Genomic DNA, 8,701 nt, shown 5'->3' with positions numbered 1-8,701 from the left:
GCCTGGGTGGCTTGGTTGGTTAAGCGTCCGACTTCGGCTCAGGTCATAATCTCACGGTCCGTGGGTTCAAGCCCCGCGTCGGGCTTTGTGCTGACAGCTCAGAGCCTGGAGCCTGTTTCAGATTCTGTGTCTCCCTCTCTCTCTGCCCCTCCCCTGTTCATGCTCTGTCTCTCTCCGTCTCAAAAATAAATAAACATTAAAAAAAATAAGTATTAAAAATGTTCTCCCTAACATTGGGGGTCTTATTTAAGTGTCCATAGGAGAAATTAGACAGGATGGTTTTGTTGGCCTCTACTCATTGGTCTTGGCTATTAGCCTCGTGCTATATTTTGCCTGGAGCTTGAGATTCTTGACAGTGAATTATTACCTTCCAGATGTCTCATAAAAATAATAATAAAAGAAAAGATTATATGAAGAAACCCAAGACCTTGTCAGCCTTTGTGAGCAGACACCCATATCCTTTTAGCCACTGCCAACCTTCTAAGAGAAGACTGTATGAAATGTGGTCCTGTGAGTGGCCCCAGTGTGACACAAGGTTAAGAGTTTGGGCCCTGAAATCCAGCTCTACTTTTTGTTACCTGTAAAATTTGATGAGTGAATGTAACATGCGTGGAACATGCCCTGGCACAATTACGTTTGTCATTATTACCTGGAGGAGTGATCCTTGTCTGTGTCAGTTATGGTCAAGTTCCAGGACTAGGAATTTACAGCAGCTATATTTTAGGGAGTGTAATACATTGGAAGGGCTGGAGGAACGGCTGCCAGCATGTCCTCAAGAGACGGCCTTGGGAACTGGGTTTAAGAGCACACAGCTACTGAGCTGAGATGCAAAGACCAAGAGGCTATGCTGCCACCACCAGGAACCTGGGGACTGGACATGGCTGATTTGGGCCACGACAGCCACCAGAATGCCTTTCAACATCCATGAAGATTAAGCTGGACATGCTGCCCCAAATCCCTCCCTATTACCCTACTTGTGAGCAAAAGCAGCCATGGAAGCAAGAAAATGGCTCCCACCTCATTCCTGCCTCTTAGCCTGTATCTATGGTAGCCTGCCTCCAGGATGGCCCCCAATGATCCCTGCCTCCTGGGGTTCACCTCCTGGTGGAGTCCCTCCACCATTGTACCAGCAGTGGTTTGTATGGTTAATAGAACCCAGCAGGAATGATGGTGCATCACTTCCAAGACTGGGTTGTAGATGACGCTCTGATGTCTATCATATGACTTCTATCCCTTGTTCTCTTCCTTTCTCAGATCACTTACTCTGGGGGAAACCAGAGTTGCCTTGTCTTTAGGACATTCTTGCAGTCTTGTAGCAAAGCCCATAGGGTGAGAAACTGAGGCCTCTTACCAGCAACCATGTGAGTGAGCAAGGAAGCAGCCCCTCCAGCTTCTGAGACAACAGTGCCAGTAGACTTCTAGGCTTTATAAGAAACCCAGAGCCAGAACCACCCAGTTAAGCTGCTCCCAGACTCCTGACCCTCAGAACTAGGAAAGAGAATAATGTTCACTGTATTAAGCAGCTAGGTTTTGGACTAATCTGTTACTTAGCAATAGAGAACTAAACAGCATCTAAGTAGGAGGACTCAATTCACCTCCCAAACCCTAGCTGCAAGGAATATGCAATGTAGTTTCAGCCTTATGGCTGTGCAGAGCAGAGGAACACAGGAGGAAGGGGCTGGTTGCTGACTGATCCTATCCACACACTACGCCACACCATTTCATGCCAAGGATGCCAGTGTGATCATGTTTGTAAGCAACTAGGGATCAGACAACCAATACATTTCAGACAACTCTGTCTTACAGAATCTTGTCCATCTTTATTCACAAACCAAATCCTTCTTTTGCTATGATCATTGTCAGCCACCAAGAGCAATTCTCTCCTCTTTGCCTCCATTAAACAGAGAGAAGTGAATCCTTTCTGCATCACATAATACAAAAAATATCTCAAGATTCTCCACTCAGTGGAGAAGTATAATAAGTAGGGCTTATAATAAAGTGCAGATACCACAGTGACAAAATAAACCCATGCAAGTCACCAGGCTAAGACATGAAGCTCTTTTGTGGACCCACTTTTGCTACTGTTGATCAGTTGATGAGCAAACTATTTGAGCTACTCTGCTGCCACACCTGCCTCCTGCCTGGTGAGAATGAGCAGCTCAGGGAGGTCCATACTGCAGTATTTATAACAGAAACTGTTTTCCTTAGTGGTTCTCAAAAATGCCTCAAGGTAAAATGTCTGATGCTTTATAAAAATGAATGCATCATCTTTGAGGGGCCCCACACCAGGAAGAAGTGACTGAGATAGGAGCTAACGGCATCAACAGAGATGTTTGTGTCTTTGTTTTCCAGAAGTCACAAGGACTGTTTAGCAAAGAAATGGTATGATATGGTGGGGACCTCTGCTTGGGAGACAGAGGAAGGCTCTGTACAGAGGAAGTAAGGCAGGCAGTTCTTCTAGGGTGGCATCAAGGGTGCAAACCATTAACACCTCTTTTTGGAGAAATTATAACAAGGCTTAAACAGAAGAGGCAAGAAGAAACTGTGCAAATGTCCCAGAGTAGATGCTGTGAATGAGGGACAGACCTGCACAACAAAGGATTTATGAACTGGTGGCCTTGAAAAGATTTACAGAGGGTGGCAGGCAGGAAAGAACATTTAATTTGTACTTTGCGCTTGTATGTTTTTTAACATAGAGCACTCTGAGAGGAATTTACTTTTTTAAATATATATTTTAAGGTTTTTTATTTATTTTGAAAGAGAGAGAGCATGAGCAGGGGAAGGGGAGGGAGAGAGAGAATCCCAAGCAGGCTCCATGTTGTCAGTGAAGAGCCCAACGTAGGACTAGATCCCACAAACCGCGAGATCATGACCTGAGCTGAAACCAAGAGTTGGACACTTAACTGACTAAGCCACCAGGCACCCCAAGAGGCATTTACTTTTTTATAAAGAAGGGTTTTTAAAAATTAAATATAATTTATTGTCAAATTTGTTTCCATACAACACCCAGTGCTCGTCCCAACAGGTAAGAAGGGTTTTTGTTTTTTGGTATTTTTTGAAAAGCAAAGGTATATATATTATATATAAATAAATATATCAATTTCCTGGCTTTCTTAGATTTTTTTAAGACCTAAAAAAGTCTAGCCCAAAACATGCTGAATACAAGTATCAGTTATTAAGAGGCCGTTGCTCTCTGTCTCTAACTGGTATGCAATCTAATTTCACACAATCCACACCGACATCAACACCCTAAATAGCCTGTAGGACTCAGAGTTTTTTAATTTCTGCATGTCAGCTGGTGAACAAACACTCTGAGATGATGTGTCCTGTGGTACCACCTACCCGTTCAACTTCTGACGTGTTGGCATCTTTAGGTAGTGGTGAACTTTGCGGGGCAGTTTTGTTGTACTTGGACCCTCTTCTGTTCTAAACCTGGCGGACTATGGAAAAATCATAATTGCTGGCTTCCTAAATTTAACAGATTTAACGTAAAGATACAAATCGTTGCAAGATACAAAAGTACTGAATCCTAATCTTCAGTCAGAAACCAATTATACTTAATCTGATTGATTCTTTGTTCAATTATGAAGGAAAAGAACAATATTGGAGACTATTATGAAAAGATTACATATAAAAAGCAAATGTAGTTGGAGACCTTATGATTTTTCAATCTCTAGGAAAGGAACAATGTAAGAAAAGAGTTGTTACACTCTCAGAGAACAACAGGAACACATTATATGCAAATAGGGAGCATCATGCAAACAGACTCTCTAGGAGCAGTTTGTTCACTGCCATGCCATAAATTAGGCTCCCTCGATCCTTTCAGAGATAGAAAACTTGTCGAAATTAATCATTGTAATTTAGAGGGGCTCAGGATGGTCATTGAGATGCCAAGAACCAACAGACCCGGGCATCTCTGTATTCTTCCTTCCTTCCTTGTTTCTTTGCTTCCTTCCTTCTTTATTCTCTCTCTCTCTTGGAGCTCCTGACTGGCTCTGTCAGTTGAGCGTCTAATTCTTGGTTTCAGCTCAGGTCACAATCTCACAATTTGTGAGTTCAACCCCTATATCAGGCTCTGTGCTAACATTGCAGAGCTTGCTCGGAACTCTCTCCTCTCTCTCTGCCCCTCCTCTGCTCACTCTCTCTCTCTCTGAAAATAAATAAATATTTATTCTCTCTCTCGCTGTCTCTTTCTCTCTCCCTTTTCAATTTATTTATTCTTTAATTTTGCCAATTTTATCATTTTTACTCTAAAATCCATTATTTCTATTTCTTTCTTTCTTTCTTTCTTTCTTTCTTTCTTTCTTTCTTTCTTTCTTTTGAGAGCAAGCAGGGGAGGAGCAGAGAGACAGTAGGAGAGAGAATTCCATTCAAGCTCTTCACTGTCAGCAGGGAGCCTGATGCAGAGCTTGATCCTACAAATCATGATATCATGACCTGAGCTGAAATCAAGAATCCAATGCTTAACCAACTGAGACACTCACTCACCCCTCTCTCTCCCTTTTTACAAATGTGAAATATCCACTTCTTTAACTACATACACATTCACAACATAGATAGGTATAGGAGTATATGAAGATCTACAGATGCATATACATGTAAATATAGTAAAGTCTTCTGCCCAATTCTGTTCCATTCCAACCAGGGAAGTTATTTAACTGGTAAAGTTGAGAAGCTATTTGATGATAGGAGAATACACTTGTGGACTGAGATAGGGAAATAATCGTGTGACATGGTCCAGAACAATGTTGTGTCTGAGATGGGGTTCCTTTTTTCTCTCGGCTCAGTAGGAGATTGAATGAGAATACTTGAGACCTGCAAGCTTCTGGAAGAGAACTGAAGAGAACAGATCTGTAAGAAATTTGAGAGGTTTTAGAGATGGACACATCCAATTTTCCCAATGTCTCACAATAACTCTTGTTTTATTGATAAAAGAAAATCAGTGTTTTTGCCCTTTGATGAAGAATTTCTTGATGTGGTAAACTTGATGAAGGGAAGGATGCTACACACACACACACACACACACACACACACACGTGCATGCACTCAGTTCCATGCACAAAAATGTTTACCATAGCCTCATTTATAATGGTCAATAACAATGACAAAAAGCAGGCAACTGAGGAACCCTAAGAGAGTTATAGGTAAGAAAATAATGATGTCTATGAATCATTCATGCTATCTTAGGCTCTCTGGGCTCTAAGATAAGCTCAAGCCAGTAGTGACAGAGGAGCTATCCAAAAATGTCTTTGGGACAACAGGTATGATATGATAAGCACATACCAGGAGCTGGGATTTGGCCAGGCCCCAGGAGAACAGGAATTGGTTCCAAGTTTCTGGGGCTTTAAGAGGATGAGGTCAAGGATCTTCACTGTATGGTTGTGTCACTTATGAGTTCTTGCTACTCTCCCCTCATCTGTTCCATTCCCAAGTTCCTCAACAAGAGCAACTTCCTCGTCTGTCACCTGGAATCTCTTCTCCCCAGCTCACAGCTTCTGCTATGTGTCCTAGTTCCTGTTTATTTATGTTATTCATGTTTTTTTATTCCTTTTATGACTTTAACTTGCCTTGGCCTATGATGACACTTTTGCATCTTTCATTTATATTTTAGCTGTCATTGGTAAATGACAGAATCTCTGTTTCCATCTAGCACTTCTAAAAGAGAGAAGTTGACCAGTTGAGCAAATAGCCATCACCCTATTAGGCATGAGCCTCTAAGCCCCAGGCCTTCCGGTAGCCTGCTGATAAGCCTGTGGATTGCCTGCTGTGGGTGAGCAGTCGCCAGGGAGTGTGGGTTATTACATTATAGAAACACAGTTATGCAGGTTGTATCTCCAAAACAGACTATGGGTGAGCAGTCTCCCTTATAAGGGACTCCAGGCATGGGCAGGCACCACAATCTGCATCTCTAGGGCCAACCTGATGAGTGCATTACAATTGCCCACAGAGTGTCTGCATGCACTTCTAACAGGGAGTCAATGAATCCAGCTTGTTGAGAAGGTAATTTGGCAATATATATCAAATAACTTAATGTTCATAGACTTTGCCTGATCATTTTACTCCCAAGATTTTTATACCAAGGGAATGATTAAAGATGAACACAAAGATCTAACATGTAAAAATCTTCTTCAGGAGATTATTTATATTAGAAAAAATATTCAAAAAGGAAATTTGTTAAGTATGCTCTATATAGGTGCAGTAGACTATGATGCAGGTATTGAAAAGATGGTGGAGACAAATATACAATAGGTAGTAGGGATGTTCAGGATGAACAGAAAAACAGATTTAAAAGTATGGTGTAATAAGAAATACATTTGGTCTTTGTCCCCAGTTCCTGGCACAGAGCTTCTAAAATCCCTTGGAATTTCCCCAATGATAGGACTGTCTTTTGTTATTCATTAGGAGCCCCTTTGGTTACACCTGAGTTTATTGGAAGGGGGGGTGGGGCTGCAAACTGATCTCTATAAAAACTCATGAACAATGAGATGTGATGAGCTTCTGAATTGGAAAACACATCCATGTGCTGGGACGGTGGTACACCCCATCTTTACTGGGACAGAAGCTCCTGAACTCAGCATCCTTCAAACATTTTCCTATGCACCTCCTCATCTGGCTGTTCACTTGTATCCTTTAGAATAAACTGGTTTAAGTAAAGTGTCTTCTCGTGTTCTGTGACCCATTCTAGCAAATTATCCAACCTGAAGAGGGGGTTGTGAGAACGCTTGTTTTATGGACATTTGGTTAGAAGTATGGGTGGCCATTTGGCCTCTGGGCTGGGGGTGGTCCTGTGGGCTGAACTCCTGTGGAGTCTGATGCTGACCCTGGAGACAGAGGGGGTCAGAATTGTGTTGAATTGTAGGACACCCGATTGGTGTCTGAAGAATTGGATATTGGTGTTAGACATCCTCCAAATAGGAAAATGTAGAAAACATTCCCCAATATTATTTATAAACACACAAACACAAAAACAAAGGAGTTATGTAACAAAAACTTAATTATGATTCTTATTTATTTTTATGTGAGCAATCATCTGATGTATAAAAAGATGCAACTAAATTCAAAATGATACAAAATATCAATTTCAGGGTGCCCGGGTGGCTCATTTGTTTGACTCTTGATTTCAGTTCAGGTCATGATCCCAGGGTTGTAGGATAAAGCTCCCCACATCAGGCTCAGTGCTGTGCATGAAGCCTGCTTAAGATTCTCTTTTCATCCCTCTGCACCTCCCCTGCTCCTGCACTCTCTGTCTCTCTAAAACAAAAAAAAAAAACACACCACAAGATATCAATTTAAAAACAACAAAAAGTGAGTATATTTAATCATACTCAGCTTATAAGAGAGCACATGGGTAAATAGAATAATTCATTCTATAGCATAGTGCTATATGAACTGGGAACGGAAAAAGTTGGTAAAGGAAGGCAGAGGAACTCTCAAGAATCGGAACCGAGCTTGGCGGGGTGGTGAGGGGCACTCCTGGGTGGCTCAGTCGGTTAAGTGTCCAACTTCGGCTTAGATCGTGATCTCACAGTTCACGAGTTTGAGACCCACAGTGGGCTCTGTGCCGACAGCTCTGAGCCTGGAGCCTGCTTCAGATTCTCTGTCTCCCTCTCTCTCTGCCCCTCCACTGCTCACACACACTCTCTCTCTCAAAAATAATAAACACTAAAAAAAAAATTAAAAAAAAGAATTGGAACTGAGGGGCTCCATAATCATCTGGCATCCACTCAGTGTTGTACCTATGGTTAGAAATGTACGTGATGTGGGGCACCTGGATGGCTCAGTGGGTTAAGCGTCTGACTTCAGCTCAGGTCATGATCTCACAGTTCAGGAGTTTGATCCCCCCATGGGGCTCCATGCTGGCAGTGCAGAGCCTGCTTGGGACTCTCTCTCTGCTCTCTCTCTGCCCCTCCCCCACTCGTGCACACACTATCTCAAAATAAATTTTAAAAACTTTAAAAAAATAAAAAAGAAATGTACATAATGGGAACTCCAGGGATCTTCCATATCCTTCCTTTAAGCTCCCCCCACCAATCAACTGTGGCCACAATGTAACGGTTGTGCTGAGTTACTCTCTATATTAAGTAGTTATCCTCATGGGTTCCTTTGTGCATGGTAATCATTCAAACCTAGGATTCTCGGGAATCCTTAGAGCCACTGGATACTCTTGACCCAAATTCTCAACTTCAGCCATTAAACAGTCAGTTATACATTTGGCATACAGGCAGTCCATCTTTGACTGTACTAAGTCAAGTTTGCCTTTAACAGACAAATTGATAAAGTTGGTATCAACCAGAATGTCATAAGATGGGCCCAGCTATGTCATATTAAAAGAATACGCAGGGTGGTGTTGGGCAACTTCTCTTTCCTTGAGTGCACTGGAACCTTTCTTTTCTTTCTCTTTAGGTTTTAATCTATCTTTCTGTTGAAGCCTCTGATATCTGAGACTAAGCATTTACTTCACGGTCATGTACTTTCTTACCTTCCTTTGCTTCCCCATGTTCATGCTGCACTCTTATTTCTTTCTAATTACTGTTATTTCTAAAGGGAGACGTGGGTGCTTTTTCTAAAAATTGTTATTATGAATAGTTATTATGCTTACAACTGGAAACAATAGTTTAGCAATTAATGTTTACAAAGAGTTTGTGATAACACTCATATATAATGTTAAATGAAAACAAGAATACAAAATTGAACATTGTGC

At 41.7% G+C, this 8,701-nt stretch overlaps 1 pseudogene; it reads right to left on the bottom strand.

Annotated features, from left to right (window-relative positions):
- Positions 1-6,571: 6,571 nt before the first annotated feature.
- LOC124529222 (rRNA-processing protein FCF1 homolog) lies at positions 6,572-8,497 on the bottom strand (annotated as a pseudogene).
- Positions 8,498-8,701: the final 204 nt, after the last annotated feature.

The sequence above is a fragment of the Lynx rufus genome, unplaced genomic scaffold (assembly GCF_022079265.1).
Source record: "Lynx rufus isolate CCGP_SWC_20201006 ecotype Redwood Valley unplaced genomic scaffold, mLynRuf1.p SCAF_6, whole genome shotgun sequence".
In the NCBI taxonomy this organism is placed as follows: Eukaryota; Metazoa; Chordata; class Mammalia; order Carnivora; family Felidae; genus Lynx; species Lynx rufus.
Note: the sequence above shows the minus strand (reverse complement) of the source record. Positions and strands in the feature narration are given on the sequence as shown.